The sequence below is a fragment of the Theropithecus gelada genome, chromosome 7b (genome assembly GCF_003255815.1).
Source record: "Theropithecus gelada isolate Dixy chromosome 7b, Tgel_1.0, whole genome shotgun sequence".
In the NCBI taxonomy this organism is placed as follows: Eukaryota; Metazoa; Chordata; class Mammalia; order Primates; family Cercopithecidae; genus Theropithecus; species Theropithecus gelada.
Window position 1 is genome coordinate 59401416 of NC_037675.1, and position 17311 is coordinate 59418726.

The 17311-nt window shown below is 40.4% G+C and overlaps 1 protein-coding gene across 2 annotated transcripts in view; it reads right to left on the reverse strand.

Moving 5' to 3' along the window:
• The window catches only part of ARMH4 (armadillo-like helical domain containing 4), a 301177-nt gene that overhangs the window by 70620 nt on the left and 213246 nt on the right, over positions 1-17311 (reverse strand). The gene's annotated exons all lie outside the window — the stretch shown is intronic.

Genomic DNA, 17311 nt, shown 5'->3' on the forward strand with positions numbered 1-17311 from the left:
CATCTGAATATGATGCTTGGGAATGTTGCAGCTATTTTGAGACCATGGCAATTTGGAAACGCTTTTGACCTGTGGCACACCTTTAGGCTTCCTTAACTGTAAATGAGGAATAATGATACCTGCTTATAAAACCTAAATGATGTAAAGTATATCAAGTGCTTAGCAGTATGGGCATTGTCTTAGTCTGTTTTCTGCTGTTATAATAGAATACCTGAGACCAGGTAATTTATAAAGAAAAAAAAAGCCTTATTTCTCACAGTTCTGGAGGCTGGGAAGTACACAAGCATGGTGCTGGCATCTGGCAAGGGCCTTCATGCTGCATCATCCCATGGCAGAAGGCAGAAGGGCAAGAGAGCACATACAACAGTGAAAAGAAAAGGGGATTGAACTCCTGCTTTTTACCAGGAGCCCACTCCCAAGATAACTAACCCACTCCCAAGATAAAGGCATTAATCCCTTCAACAGGGCTTTAATTACCTCTTAAAGGCTCCACCTCTCAACACTGTTGCATTGGGGATTAAGCTTCCAACACATAAATTTCGGGGGACACATTCAAACCATAGTAGGTATAGAGAAAGCTCCCGGGAAATGAGAGCTACTACTGCTAAATTTACCATATATTTTTGTGCCCACAAAAATTCTATGTAAAAGGTAGGTGCTCAATAAAAACTTTCTGAATAAGTAGGTAGTTGGAACATTTTCCTCCCATGAGCAAGACTGGATGTGCCCTTCCATCCCTGCTCTGACTAGGACTCTCTTGTGATGAAAAGCACATACACCTGGCTCTTTTCTAGAATTCAACCTTGATCCTTACCCGAGGGGAGCTAGGGGTTGGCTTCCTTGGCACTACTCTAACCAGCCCCAGAAAAGTTCTAAAATTTCACACTACTTATACACAAAATAGTAACTATAGAAATGATCTATCTGAGTAACTGGATTGTGGTAAAAGAGTTGTCGGTAAGATTTGACACACCAGTTAAGAGTGACATAGTTCACCCTCATTGTTCATCTGCAGTAGGCAACAGCCAGGTTTGACTGCCAATGATGCTAAGACAAGGAGATAAGATGCCTTTGTCACTATCATTAAGATTAATATATATACATATATACATATGTGTGTGTGTGTGTGTGTGTATATATATAATTTTTTTTCTGAGATGGAGTTTCACTCTTGTTGCCCAGGCTGGAGTGCAATGGCACAATCTCAGCTCACCGCTATCTCCACCTCGTTGGTTCAAGTGATTCTCCCGCCTCAGCCTCCCAAGTAGCTGGGACTACAGGCATGCGCCACCACACCTGGCTAATTTTGTATTTTTAGTAGAGACAGGGCTTCTCCATGTTGATCAGGCTGGTCTCAAACTCCTGACTTCAGGTGGTCCACCCACCTTGGTCTCCCAAAGTGCTGGGATTACAGGTGTGAGCCACCTCGCCTGGTCAAAACTAGCTAGTCTAAGGGTCTAAAGAATTCTGTCTGTAATGAGGGATGAGGAGGACCAAATGCATGTAGCCTTAATAAAAGTAGGTATTATAAAATTCTAACTCCTTTGTAAAAGAGTGCCTCTGGATGGGAACAACTGACACTGGGGAACTACTAGTAGAGAGTGAGAGGGAGGGAGACAAGGGCTGAAAAACTACCCATAGGGTACTATGCTCACCGCCTGGGTGACGGGATCATTTGTACCCCAGTGAAGTTTCAGGTGTATGTGTGCAGGTTTGTTACATGACTATATTGTGTGACAGTGAGGTTGAATTTATTTTTTAAAAGATTTTCATAATTAATAAAAAATAATAAAGAAATGTATACCTTTCTATAAAAATAAATAGGCCAGGCACAGAGGCTCACACCTGTAATCCCAGCACGTTGGGAGGCCGAGGCAGGCAGATCACTTGAGGCCAGGAGTTCAAGACCAGCCTGGGCAATATGGTGAAACCCCGTTTCTACTAAAAAACAGAAAAATTAGCTGGGCATGGTGGTGCACACCTGTAATCCCAGCTATTCAGGAGGCTGAGGTGGGAGAATGGTTTGAACCCGGGAGGCAGAGGTGGCAATGAGCCAAGACTGCCACTGCACTCCAGCTGGGGACACAGAGCAAGACTCTGTCTCTAATTAAATAAATAAATAAACAAGAGTACCTCTTAATCTCCCAGGTGAGGTTTCCTCAACTTCTCAGATAAAAAGCGCATCATCTGGCCCCTTGCTCCTCAAAGTGTGACCCACAAACCAGCAGCATCAGCCTCTCCTGGCAGCCTTGTAGAATGTAGCATCTCAGGCCCCACCTAGTCCTACTGAATCAGAACCCACCTTGTATCAGTATCCCCAGGGAGATTTGTGTGCACACTAATGGTCAACACTGTGCTTGCTTTCTCCAAAGGATTGTGCTGGCTTGTATAAAATGAATAAAACAATTATGGTGCAGAGAAGTTGAATATAAACTTGCACTACTAAGTAGTACAAAACATTCTCAAATTTCAAGTTCATATTTTAATGCTACTGCCTTTATGCTAAATGCCTTTAAGGTAGTCATGTTGGGATTTTTTTCTTTCTTAATAGCATCCCATAATGATCTTATATGTTCTGAAAATTAAAATATATAATTAACCTGGGAGGGGGAAAAAAAAAAACCTTAAGAGGCTAAAATATAGGAAAGATACCACAGCTTACCTATAGCTTGAAAAAGTAATATCTGAAAAGTGAAAAACTCTCATCAATTATTTGTGTCATCTCTAAGACAGGCAATAACTGTAAATCTCCTCACACCAAACTGGTTAAACTTAACAGTCAGTCAAAGATTGTGCTGACAACCACTGGCTCATGTTGGAATAAACGATGAATCAGCAATACTCCCAAGAACATTCTGGGTTTTCAAATTTATTTTTGATAGTAGATTCCTTTTCCTCAAATACAGTTTTCTTGGGAACTCAATATATAAAAGCTCCTTGAGGAAGCAGTGGGTAAAGGAACCAAGGTTCCAGAGGCTCACCTGCTTCTCTCTTACAATGCTCCTTTGCCCCTTTCTGCCTTTGGAAATCTGCTTAACCTTCAAGGCCGAGGATAAATGGGCTTCTGCTTCACTTTGCACACACAGAGCTACCCTAGGAGTGAATAATTAGTATGCTCTTTTTCAAGTTAAGGAAATTGAAGCTCAGAGAAGTTAAAAACTCATCCAGGGTCAATGGTGGTAAAGCAAAGGCTTCAGTTCAGGACTTCCTGACTTCAAATTCGAGCCTCTCAACTGCCACCCTGCATGTTGTCTGTAATGTTTCACAAGGCTCCACTTGGTACTTTCAGAGCATTTTATTTCCACAGCATATTTCACATCCTGCCTCTCATTACAGATTTTTCTTCCCCATGACTCATCAACTCCTGGAGAGCAGACACTGTTCTGCTCAATCACTCATGATCTAGCAATAATTTATAAATAGCAAACAGAGTTTTCCCAGTTTTCTGGGGTTTGCCTTCCTTGAGAATGTCTACCCTTGAAAATACTAAGTGTTCACCAAGCCAGGCTGCTTCAGGTAAATGACATGTACTGCCAACACCCCCCACCCCTTCTCCATCCAGGTGGGGTCATGTGTAGTTCTCACCAACATAATTTGAATGGAAGGAAAATAAAGCCATTCTAGGCTGAGGAGTCCCAGATAGCCTTCCCTAAGTTCTGTTTCTTTCCTGCCTCCTGGCTAGCTGCAGAGGATCCAGTGAAGTTGCATAGGTCCAAGAAGATGATGGAGATATGGGTGGAAGAATAACTGAGTGACAGTGGATTATGAAGAGGGCAAGGAACCAATATATTAATCCACTGAGACTTTAGAGTTGCTTGTTATAGCAACTGGCATTTGCAGACAGATACATTCCTACCTATCCAAAGCCCTAAGTCAACTTTTTTCATTAGCAAGCTATTCTTTCGCTACAAAAATGCTTCCAAAATTTACACTTTGGAATAAGGAAAAGATTATCAGCTGGGCATGGTGGCTCACACCTGTAATCCCAGCACTTTGGGAGGCCAAGGCGGGTGGATCACTTGAGGCCAGGAGTTTGAGACCAGCCTGGCCAATATGGCAAAATTCCATCTTCACGTAGAAAATTAAAAATATTAGCCAGATGTGGTGGTGTGTCCCTGTAGTCCCAGCTACTCAGGAGGCTGAGGCAGGAGAATTGCTTGAACCCAGCAGGCAGAGGTTGCAGTGAGCTGAGATTGCACAACTGCACTGCAGCCTGGGCGACAGAGCAAGACTCCATCTCAAAGGCAAACAAACAAACAAACTCCTTTCAATGGAGTGCTGGCGCCCCTAAGAATTATCTGACTCCATTAGGACTCTGCACCTTTCACTGCCTTAGAACTATTTTACAACTCTTTAAATTACAGATAACCAATAGCAAAACAAATCATTCTGTAAACAAGCCAATTAAATATCCAGAAAAGGGACAACCCTTGCTGATTGGAAAAAGTCAGTCTTGCATCCATCTGTAAATTCATTTCAACAACTTTTGACTCCACATAGATTTGTGGTTCTTTCATGCCTCATTTGAGCCAGTTATGCTATTTGCCTGGCTTCCTCGTTAATAACGAGTTAAATAAAATCTCTGGCATGTTCACTTTAAATCTATAGGAGAATCATGATTATACTTTATTTTTAAATTTATCTTTTAACAAGTATAAATTATTGGTGGTCCATCAAAAAGTCACTAAACCAAGGTTTAAAGCAGGAGTGTTTTGATACAGTGAGGGGGATTAAGATAAGAGTGAAGCCTCTTGGGATCCCAGGACAGTCCTGGGGAGGTGTGGCCAGTGCTCAAATAACGAATGCAAAGTGAGAATGATGACCAAGAAGAAGGAAGAAGAAAAGGCTGCAAGGTTTCACTGGAAACAAACTTCTTACATCAGAATTTTCCCAATGGTTTGCCCCACCTTCTTGTTACTAGTGGAGTAAACAAATGAGTTGTCTTTCTCTCTGTGGCTTCCATGGCTGGATCCTGAGCTGTCAGGTCTAGTTGGAAACCACTCTTCACCTTAACTCTGTGTGCATGGCCTCTACTATTGATCTATTTCCCCCATGGCAGGGCTCAGAAGCCCAAGGCTCTGGTCCTGTGGCATGTGCAATACTTTATCAGGTTTGTGATAAACAAACCCAGGTGGTAGTTCACCCAGTGCCTATGGCTGATTTCACACGAATCTTCTGCAGTTGGATGTTGCCAATATGACTTTGGGTATTTGCCCCCAAGGATTCATCAAATCCTTCCTGTTCCAAACAGTCACTATCCTCTTTCAAGAGGAGCAGCTTAAAATTCAAATCCCATTATTTCAAGAAGATTTCAGCCCTGCAGGAAAACTGGAGGAGGTGGAAGGTGTAAATCAAAATCCCCTAAGTTGTGAGCACTTCATTTTAAATTCCTTCCCTGGATCTTGATAATCTGTGTGTTTGTAAAGTTTATTTTGAAGATTCTTCACATGAATTGAACTGGGACCTGTTGTTGACCATATAGCTATATTTTGTGCCAGATTTTGTAAATCATTCTGTGCAAGCAGAAAGGTTCTGAGGTGGAAAAGCAGAACCCTGTGGCCATTAATTCTCAAATGCTGAAATGAAATAAACAAGTTGATTTCAACTTCAACTGATCACTAAGCTTAGCTTCAAGGCTTTAGCATCCTTTTTTGTGGTCTCAGTTGGAGACAGGGAAAAACTACTTAATTGCTCTGTTTCTGAATTGCAAAAGTTAAGTGCATTCTTTCTCTGATCCAGATTAAGTAAACTAAGTAAAATTTGGGAGACACCAAATATTCCAGATTCTTAACAGAGTGGACCAAGAGCATTTAATTAAGTAATTCACCTTAATTAGCATCATGTAATTGCAAATCATTTTGCAAAAGGATTGCAAAAGGACCAATTGCAAAAGGATCAATTGCAAAAGGACCCATTTTGACTACTTTCTCCATTTTGTTTTAACACAGTTGGAAACTCTTTAACATCATCTTTGTTTACTTTCCTCTGTATTTTCCAAAGAGGACAATTTATACTTTATTTCTTCCTTTCTGAAAAACTTCCCAGTTTTCCTAGTGTTTACTTCTTGTTTAATTCCCAGAAGAGCCTACTAGATGTTTTCATATTTCAATAATTCCCCAACTGAGCCTACGAGTGCATTCTGATTACAAAGAAATTACTTCACGGCATTCTCCTCAGATGTAGTATGTCTTATTAATGTTTTCATTAACTGTAGTGGATGAAGAGGTTATTTTCTGGATTAGTTCCAAGTCTCCTTTTCTGGCTCTCCAAAGGAAAAGTGATTGCTGAATTTTCCCATAAGAAATGCATTTGTAATAAAAGAAATGTGATTTTTTTTCCAATTCTCTAATTCAATATAACTTAATTATGAAAATACAGAGAAGAACTTCAGCTTCTAGGATGCATTGAGTCTATTATTTCACGCAGATCGTAAGATGAAATAAAATCAAGGTAGACAATTTGGAGCCAAGATATTTGGGTTTAGGTTTCCAGAAGGCTCTTCCTAACCAACAAGTTCAAATTTACTTTTAGTGAAACTTTGGTACCATTAACCCAACAGCTCCTACAGGGCATTAAAGAAACAAAAAGATGAAATATTTTCAAACCAGGACCCTAAAACATTTAAAATGCTACATCATAATAATAATTTTCTACAGTCAGAAGTGAGATACAAAAAGAGGACTTGATTCTCAGAGCTGGGGAAGCAATGAACCAGCGGCAGAGACAATCAGGTTTATAAATGTCTCACTTCCATCTAGGTGATGCAACAGTTGTTTTCATTCTTTGGTAGGAGCTGTCAAAGGCTTTATCTCTATAAAGCCACCAATTAACTATTTGTAAATTTTTAAATTGCTCAACCACTCTATGACAATGCCATCTGGTTTCCTCTGATTCAGAGGCTAAGCTAATCAATGTAATTGGCCCAACACTTCCAAGGTCTGAACATTTCTACAGTGAAGAATTGCTCAAAGTTCATTCCAAAAAAAATATAAAATGTTAAGTGATGTTCTGGAAAAAACTAGCCTCAAAATACTCTCTAAAGTTTATGACCAGAAAGCAGGCTATAGTTAGTGGATTACTAAAGACTCTGTAGATATTAAAAACACTTTGGAGTAAGTAGAACCAGTGAAAATAACAATGAGGTGACGCTCTACCTGCCATGCGATAGCTAAGCTTAGTGTCGGTTATAAGCATGATGGAAACCCCTCAGTACCTGATCAGTTACCATGTTTTCCACAAATTAACCTCATGTCATCTAAAAACCTTGCCCCACCCCCATATTACTATCCAGGAGAGATGCAATAAAGCATCCCCTTTCTCCTCCCAACTGTGCTTGAAAATTTCAGGCCCAGAAAGGAGATCAGCGGGAAGAAAACCCCTTTTAAGAATCAACACTACTCCATGCTGTGTGCTAGATGTTCTGAGGTTCCCCCCAAAAATAAGCAAAATGAGATAGTGCAGTGAACAGAAATTAAATAATACTGACAAATGACTGGAAGCATTTCAAAAGGAAGGGCTCATTGTGAGTTAGGGTTCCCAGGAAAGGCTTCAGCCAGATCCAGGTGTAGAAACATGGAAAGGGGAGACAACTATTCCAAGAAAGAAAAACAATGGTAGAAAAAGTGGATAGGGAATGTTTAATACATGTTCTGGTGATAGAGGTCTCAGACAGAGCAACAGAAAGAAACAGGTAGGAAGATAGACCAGACAGCACATGGAGATTCCTAAATATATCAAGAGTATATGAAAGAGATAAAGATATTTTAAGAAGTGCATCTGACCCTTGAATGGTTGGTTCCTCTAATTTCCTGATTTAAATCTCTGATTCCTTGTTTTAACATTTAATCTCTTCTTCACTTTTGGTTTGTTGTATTTTCACTTTGCACCATCGATTCTTTTGAATTTCAAAAATATCTTCAGCTTCCTGAGGCCAGCTTGACAGTTCATTTAGGAGATCCTACATAACCTACTACTTGTAGTATTGCTTCTGTGAACCCTGAGTGGGGAGATGCAGCTGGTCCAAAGGTAGTTATTTTAACAACCAAGGTTAATTTTTCTTCCTCAACACAGGAACATCTGCAGGGAGGCTTTTCACCTGAGGGGTTAGCTGAGTGCTCTGGACATACTAAATGGTCATGGTGGCCACTGAACTATAGCGACACTCAACTAACTCTATTTTATGGGTTTCCTTCATTACATTAGCATTTGAGACTTAGAGCTGCTTCACACTTATTTTCTCAAAAGAAAATTTAGAGGGAGAAGAAGGGAATTTGCAGTGTTCCACAGCTGACCTGGGCAAAGTGAACAGTGTCTGGGTTCGTCTAGGTTCTGCCTATGACTCTTGAAATTAATGAATTCCTGAAGCCTCAGTGCTATCTGCCTGAGATTTTTGGTATGAAATTCCTATGTAGCTGTGAAAACATCATTAAATGTCAGTCTTTAAGAAAAACTTTGGACAACCCACAAAATTATCTATGCCATCAATCCTTTCCTCTTTCCAAACAACTTAATGTACCTTATGCTAAAGGAAAACAAGAATTAGACTGTAACCAATATCCAGAACTGTTCATCAGAAGTCTCATGAACATAAAAAGAAAAGAAAAACACAAAGCACATTAAATTCTTTTTAGGCTAGCACCTGCTTTTCTTTAGGCTTGGCCAGTTCTCTTTCTGACTTTTGGTTCTAATGAATTCTGTGTTTGTAGTTCGCAGTGCACATCTGCGAGCACAGTTGGGAATGAGCAGCAGGACAGAAGTCTATTCATTTTTGGGTATTTAACCTATTTATAACCTACCTCATGCTAAAAAGAGGATTTGGAGTTTCTAGCAAAAATAGGTATAATACAGCAGGATATAAATACATAAGAGGAAAACTCAGGCAATATGTGCATTTAAAACATACTAAAATCCTGAGTTTGTTGAATCCTTTACCACAAGCATATAGATATTCTTCCCTAGAAATTCCCAACTACTACAAATCCACAAGTCACCAACAATTCAAATGGAAATATCTATGAAGAAAAAAATATATCAGACTTAAAAAGCATCCTCCTCTTGAGTGTTCAATTCTCCTATGTTCAGTTTCTTTTACATATTCATCCTCACAAGGCAGAGGTCACTATCTCTACTTCAAATTCTAGCACCAGGGTGTCTTAGCTAATGTGGGGGAAAAAAAGGTCTGCACCCAAGTCTTTGCTTCTCTTGTCTAGGAAAAATAATTCCATTCTTTCCAAAGAAAGAGTGAATGGCATTACTCTCTAACTCAGAAACCCTGGGGACTATCTTGGGGATGGAAGGACTCCCAAGTGTCTGGCAGATACCCACCTGAGGAAGCTCCTACTGGGAGATGCCCACTCATCCTGGATACAGGTGTCTGAGTACACACCTCTGTGGTCCAGATTTAGGAGTCTGTAATGTGACCACGAGCTTTCCGGGAAAATTAAATCATGAATATTGACTTTGTTTGATCTCTATGTGATTATAAAAAGCTGAGGGTTTAAAACTCATTAATCCAACACATAAAAGATCATTAAAAGTAATATGAATTTTTGCTCATGGGGATTCCATTCACAATGTACAGCAACACTTCTGAAATTGCTTTCTCCATCTCCCTACATAAATAGAAGCTGTCTCACCCCTGGGGCACAACCAGTAGATTCGGTTTAAGACAGTTGTTTTATAGGGGCGGCATCCAGGTATCAATAATTTTTATAGCTGTCTAGGAGCTGTAAGATATGAATTCCACTGTGCAGCCAAGATTGAAAGCAGGCATCTGGGGGCTTTAGCCAATCTACCATCTCTCTTTGTGCTGGTTACACTGGGCTGAGGTTTCATGCCTTCCACTCATTCCATATACATACTTAATTATGTTAGTCTTGGCAGCTTCGAGCAAACCTTTAAGCCATAGCTTAACATGTTATACATCAAAATACACTGACATTTGTTGCAATGAGGAGCTGTTTGAAATCTCACACTTCCCACTATTTTTTGCAAAGCATCTTTTCCTTGCTGCCACAGTCTGTGTTGCACTATATTAAGTAGTCAATCTTAGCTACATGTTAAGTGTTTTAAATGGATAATAAGAAAGAAGAGGAAGAGAAGAGAGTGCTGACATATTTTAGGGCGAAGGGTCTCACTTCCTCACAGTCAAGTGCTCTGTTTCCAGAAGGCCTACTTCCCACACTTAGGCTATAATGCATTCTACTTGCCTACCAATTCAAAACACATGCATCTTATGTTCCTCTCCCTTTCATCTTGCCAAATTAGCAGCTAATGAACCTGATAAATTAATCCCTTATAGAGCATAATAAATGATAATGTCTTAATGAGTTGTTCTACCCAGATAGCAGTTCTGCATTTTTCTAAGGCCTTCTGAAGACACATATCAATGCAAAGGAAGGCTCTAATATTGGAAAGCAGGCACTGTGTGAGGACAGCAAGGCTGATATAAATTAGAGGATCAGAGAGTGTATCCCTGAAGTCACACCTCAAATGAGATGGCTGCCCACTCAAAGCTAGCCCTGGTGATAAGTGATGATTCACTCCCTCACTGTAGAATTGCTCAGCCACTGACCTCACATTTATGGGACCACACTCTGCCCCATGACTATGGATCTTTTTATCTGTCAGTCTCTCACTATTTTCAGAACATACAGCACACATTTTGTAGGTGCATAATGAATGTCTGGTTAAAAGATAGACACATGAGTGCTCCCCTCCATTCCTCTGTTTTACACAAACATATCTAGATCCTTAATTGAGCATCATATTTGTTAAGGATTTCCAGAGAAAAATATACCACTTCCTCAATCAAGTGTCAATTCCAATGTTATATGTAGACTTTTGAAAAAAGTAAAGACAGGAGAACGGACAGACTGCCTGCTCAAGTGGGTCCCTGACCCCCAAGTAACCTAACTGGGAGAGCCTAACTGGGAGTAGCCTAACTGGAGTGGACCTCAAGCAAGCTCCAAGAGACCTGCAGCTGTTAGAAGGAAAATTAACAAACAGAAAGGATACCCACACCAAAACCCCATCTGTACGTCACCATCATCAAAGACCAAAGGTAGATAAAACCACAAAGATGGGGAAAAAGCAGTGCAGAGAAGCTCAATATTAAAAAAATCAGAGCGCCTCTCCCCCTCCAAAGGAACGCAGCTGGTCGCCAGCAATGGAACAAAGCTGGACGGAGAATGACTTTGACGAGTTGAGAGAAGAAGGCTTCAGTCAATTAAACTTATCAGAGCTAAAGGAGGAGCTACAAACCCAGGGCAAAGAAACTAAAAACCTTGAAAAAAAAGTGACGAATGGGTAACTAGAATAACCAATGCAAAGAAGTCCATAAACGACCTGACAGAGATGAAAACCATGATATGAGAACTATGTGACAAATGCACAAGCTTCAGTAACTAACTCCATCAACTGGAAGAAAGAGTATCAGCAATTGAAGATCAAATGAATGAAATGAAGCGAGAAGAGAAGTTTAGAGAAAAAAGAGTAAAAAGAAATTAACAAAGCCTCCAAGAAATATGGGACTATGTGAAGAGACCAAATCTACGTCTGATTTGTGTACCTGAAAGTGACGGGGGGAATGGAACCAAGTTGGAAAACACTCTGCAGGATATTATTCAGAAGAACTTCCCCAACCAAGCAAGGCAGGCCAACATTCAAATTCAGGAAATACAGAGAATGCTACAAAGATACTCCTCAAGAAGAGCAACTCCAAGACACATAATTGTCAGATTCACCAAAGTTGAAATGAAGGAAAAAATGTTAAGGGCAGCCAGAGAGAAAGGTCGGGTTACACACAAAGGGAAGCCCATCAGACTAAGAGCAGATCTTTCAGCAGAAACTCTCCAAGCCAGAAGAGAGTGGGGGCCAATATTCAACATTCTTAAAGAAGAGAATTTTCAACTCAGAATTTCATATCCAGCCAAACTAAGTTTCACAAGTGAAGGAGAAATAAAATCCTTTACAGACAAGCAAATGCTGAGAGATTTGGTCAACACCAGGCCTGCCCTACAAGAGATCCTAAAGGAAGCACTAAACATGGAAAGGAACAACAGGTACCAGCCACTGCAAAAACATGTCAAAATGTAAAGTCAATCGATACTAGGAAGAAACTGCATCAACTAGCGACCAAAATAACCAGCTAATATCATATTGACAGGATCAAGTTCTCACATAACAAAATTAACCTTAAATGTAAATGGGTTAAATGGTCCAATTAAAAGACACAGACTGGCAAATTGGATAAAGAGTCAAGACCCATCAGTTTGCTGTATTCAGGAGACCCATCTCACATGCAGAGACACACATTAGGCCCAAAATAAAGGGATGGAGGAAGATCTACCAAGCAAATGGAAAACAAAAAAAGGCAGGGGTTGCAATCCTAGTCTCTGATAAAACAGACTTTAAACCAACAAAGATCAAAAGAGACAAAGAAGGCCATTACATAATGGTAAAGGGATCAATTCAACAAGAAGAAATAACTATCCTAAATATATATGTACCCAATACAGGAGCACCCAGATTCATAAAGCAAGTCCTTAGAGACTTACAAAGAGACTTAGACTCCCATACAATAATAATGGGAGACTTTAACACCCCACTGTCAACATTAGACAGATCAAGGAGACAGAAAGTTAATAAGGATATCCAGGAATTGAACTCAACTCTGCACCAAGAGGACCTAATAAACATCTAAAGAACTCTCCCCCCACAAATCAACAGAATAGACATTCTTCTCAGCACCACATCACACTTATTCCAAAATTGACCACATAGTTGGAAGTCAAGCACTCCTCAGCAAATGTACAAGAACAGAAATTATAACAAACTGTCTCTCAGACCACAGTGCAATCAAACTAGAACTCAGGACGAAGAAACTCAATCAAAACCACTCAACTACATGGAAACTGAACAACCTGCTCCTGAATGACTACTGGGTACATAACGAAATGAAGGCAGAAATAAAGATGTTCTTTGAAACCAATGAGAACAAAGATACAACATACCAGAATCTCTGGGACACATTTAAAGCAGTGTGTAGAGGGAAATTTATAGCACTAAATGCCCATAAGAGAAAGCAGGAAAGATCTAAAATTCACACCCTAACATCACAATTACAAGAACTAGACAAGCAAGAGCAAACACATTCAAACGCTAGCAGAAGGCAAGAAATAACTAAGATCAGAGCAGAACTGAAGGAGATAGAGACACAAAAAACCCTTCAAAAAAATCAATGAATCCAGGAGCTACTTTTTGAAAAGATCAACAAAATTGATAGACTGCTAGCAAGACTAATAAAGAAGAAAAGAGAGAAGAATCAAATAGATGCAATAAAAAATGATAAAGGGGTATCACCACCGACCCCACAGAAATACAAACTACCATCAGAGAATACTATAAACACCTCTATGCAAATAAACTAGAAAACCTAGAAGAAATGGATAAATTCCTGGACACATACACTCTCCCAAGACTAAACCAGGAAGAAGTTGAATCCCTGAATAGACCAAGAGCAGGCTCTGAAATTGAGACAATAATTAATAGCCTACCAACCAAAAAAAGTCCAGGACCAGATGGATTCACAGCCGAATTCTACTAGAGGTACAAGGAGGAGCTGGTACCATTCCTTCTGAAACTATTCCAATCAATAGAAAAAGAGGGAATCCTCCCTAACTCATTTTATGAGGCCAACATCATCTTGATACCAAAGTCTGGCAGAGACACAACAAAAGAAGAGAATTTTAGACCAATATCCCTGATGAACATCAATACAAAAATCCTCAATAAAATGCAGGCAAACCAAATCCAACAGCACATCAAAAAGCTTATCCACCATGATCAAGTGGGCTTCAACCCTGGGATGCAAGGCTGGTTCAACATATGCAAATCAATAAACGTAATCCAGCATATAAACAGAACCAAAGACAAAAACCACATCATTATCTCAATAGATGCAGAAAAGACCTTTGACAAAATTCAACAGCCCTTCATGCTAAAAACTCTCAATAAATTCGGTATTGATGGAACGTATCTCAAAATGATAAGAGCTATTTATGACAACCCCACAGCCAATATCATACTGAATGGGCAAAAACTGGAAGTATTCCCCTTAAAAACTGGCACAAGACAGGGATGCCCTCTCTCACCACTCCTATTCAACATAGTGTTGGAAGTGCTGGCCAGGGTAATCAGGCAGGAGAAAGAAATAAAGCGTATCCAATTAGGAAAAGAAGAAGTTAAATTGCCCCTGTTTGCAGATGACATGATTGTATATTTAGAAAACCCCATTGTCTCAGCCCAAAATCTCCTCAAACTGATACGCAACTTCAGCAAAGTCTCAGGATACAAAATCAATGTGCAAAAATCACAAGCATTCTTATACACCAATAGCAGACAAACAGAAAGCCAAATCATGAGTAAACTCCCATTCACAATTGCTTCAAAGAGAATAAAATACCTAGGAATCCAACTTACAAGGCATGTGAAAGATCTCTTCAAGGAGAACTACAAACCACTGCTCAAGGAAATAAAAGAGGACACAAACAAATGGAAGAACATCCCATGCTCATGGATAGGAAGAATCAATATCGTGAAAATGGCCATACTGCCCAAGGTAATTTATAGATTCAATGCCATCCCCATTAAGCTACCAATGACTTTCTTCACAGCATCGGAAAATACTACTTTAAAGTTCATATGGAACCAAAAAAGAACCCACATTGCCAAGACAATCCTAAGTCAAAAGAACAAAGCTGAAGGCATCACACTACCTGACTTCAAACTATACTATAAGGCTACAGTAACCAAAACAGCATAGTACTGATACCAAAACAGAGATACAGACCAATGGAACAGAACAGAGCCCTCAGAAATAATACCACACATCTACAACCATCTGATGTTTGACAAACCTGACAAAAACAAGAAATGGGGAAAGGATTCCCTATTTAATAAATGGTGCTGGGAAAAGTGGCTAGTCATAAGTAGAAAGCTGAAACTGGATCCCTTCCTTACTCCTTATACGAAAATTAATTCAAGATGGATTAGAGACTTAAATGTTAGACCTAAAACCATAAAAACCCTAGAAGCAAACCTAGGCAATACCATTCAGGACACAGGCATGGGCAACGACTTCATGTTTAAGCACCAAAAGCAATGGCAACAAAAGCCAAAATTGACAAATGGGATCTAGTTAAACTAAAGAGCTTCTGCACAGCAAAAGAAACTACCATCAGAGTGAACAGGCAACCTACAGAACGGGAGAAAATTTTTGCAATCTACTCATCTGACAAAGGGCTAACATCCAGAACCTACAAAGAACTCAAACAAGTTTACAAGGAAAAAACAAATAACCCCATCAAAAAGTGGGCAAAGGATATGAACAGACACTTCTCAAAAGAAGACATTTATGTAGCCAACAGAAATATGAAAAAATGCTCATCATCACTAGCCATCAGAGAAATGCAAATCAAAACCACAATGAAATACCATCTCACACCAGTTAGAATGGCAATCATTAAAAAGTCAGGAAACAACAGGTACTGGAGAGGATGTGGAGAAATGGGAACACTTTTATACTGTTGGTGGTACTGTAAACTAGTTCAACCATTGTGGAAGACAGTGTGGGGATTCCTTAAGTTTCTAGAACTAGAAACACCATTTGACCCAGCCATTCCATTACTGGAGATATACCCAAAGGATCATAAATTGCTGCTATAAAGACACATGGACACATATGTTTATTGCGGCACTATTCACAATAGCAAAGACTTGGAACCAACCCAAATGTCCATCAGTGACAGACTGGATTAAGAAAATGTGGCACATATACACCATAGAATACTATGCAGCCGTAAAAAAGGATGAGTTCATGTCCTTTGTAGGAACATGGATGAAGCCGGAAACCATCATTCTCAGCAAACTATCGTAAGAACAGAAAACCAAATACCGCATGTTCTCACTCATAGGTGGGAATTGAACAATGAGATCACTTGGACACAGGAAGGAGAATATCACACACCAGGGCCTGTTGTGGGGTGGGGGGAGGGGGGAGGGATAGCATTAGGAGATATACCTAATGTAAGTGACGAATTAATGGGTGCAGCGACCCAACATGGCATATGTATACATATGTAACAAACCTGCACGTTGTGCACATGTACCCTAGAACATAAAGTATAATAAAAAAAAGAAAAAGTAAAGACAGCTATAATAATTCTCAAATAACAAACCGATAGCTTTATCGATCTGGAACATCAACCAAACTCTAAAGTAGCCAAAAATGATCTCTTCTTGAGATAGAACAATGCCACCCTCAAGCTCTCAACCAGAACTCATGAACTCAAACCAAATAAAGATAATAATTTAACCAGATTGGTCATGGGATTCTTAGAGGATAGAAGAGACATAGATATGTATCACCAACAAGAGAAGAAAACAGAACAACACAGAAACCACGTGTGACACACGTGGTAACTGCCCCCTGGCTCCATCCATTCCACCCATCATGTGACTACATGCCCCTTGCCAACAATTGTTCAGATATGGGCATGAACCTAATCTCACCCAAGCAGGGGCATGGTATAGTCTACTGGGGGATTCTTGAAAGCCTGCCTCTCTCTTAAGAAAGAAGTACAGTGGCCAGGCACAGTGGCTCACACCTGTAATCTCGGCATTTTAGGTGGCCAAGGCAGACAGACCACTTGAGGTCGGGAGTGCAAAACTAGCCTGGCCAATATTGTGAAACCCCTCTCTAGTAAAAATACAAAAAACTAGCTGGGCTGTGGTGGTATGTGCCTGTTATCCCAGCTACTCGGGCAGCTGAGGCAGGCGAATCACTTGAACCCGAGAGGTGGAGGTTGCAATGAGCTGAGATCACACCACTGCACTCCAGCCTGGGAGACAGAGTGAGACCCTGTGGAAAAGAGGAGAGGAGAGGGGAGGGGAGGGGAAGGGAGGGGAGGGAAGGGGAGGGGAGAGGCACAGTGGGCCAGGCACAGTAGCTCATGCCTGTAATCCCAGCACTTTGGGAGGCCAAGGCAGGCAGATCACTTGAGGTCAGGAGTTCAAGATCAGCCTGGCCAACATGGCAAAACACCATCTCTACTGAAAATCCAAAAATTACAGGCATGGTGCATGCCTGTAATCCCAGCTACTGGGGAGGTTGAGGCAGGAGAATCACTTGAAACCGGAAGGTGGAGGTTGTAGTGGGCCAAGATCACACCACTGCGCTCCAGCCTGGCTGACAAAGTAAGAGTGCATCTCAGAAAAAAAAAGGAAAGGAAAGGAAGGGAAGGGAAGGGGA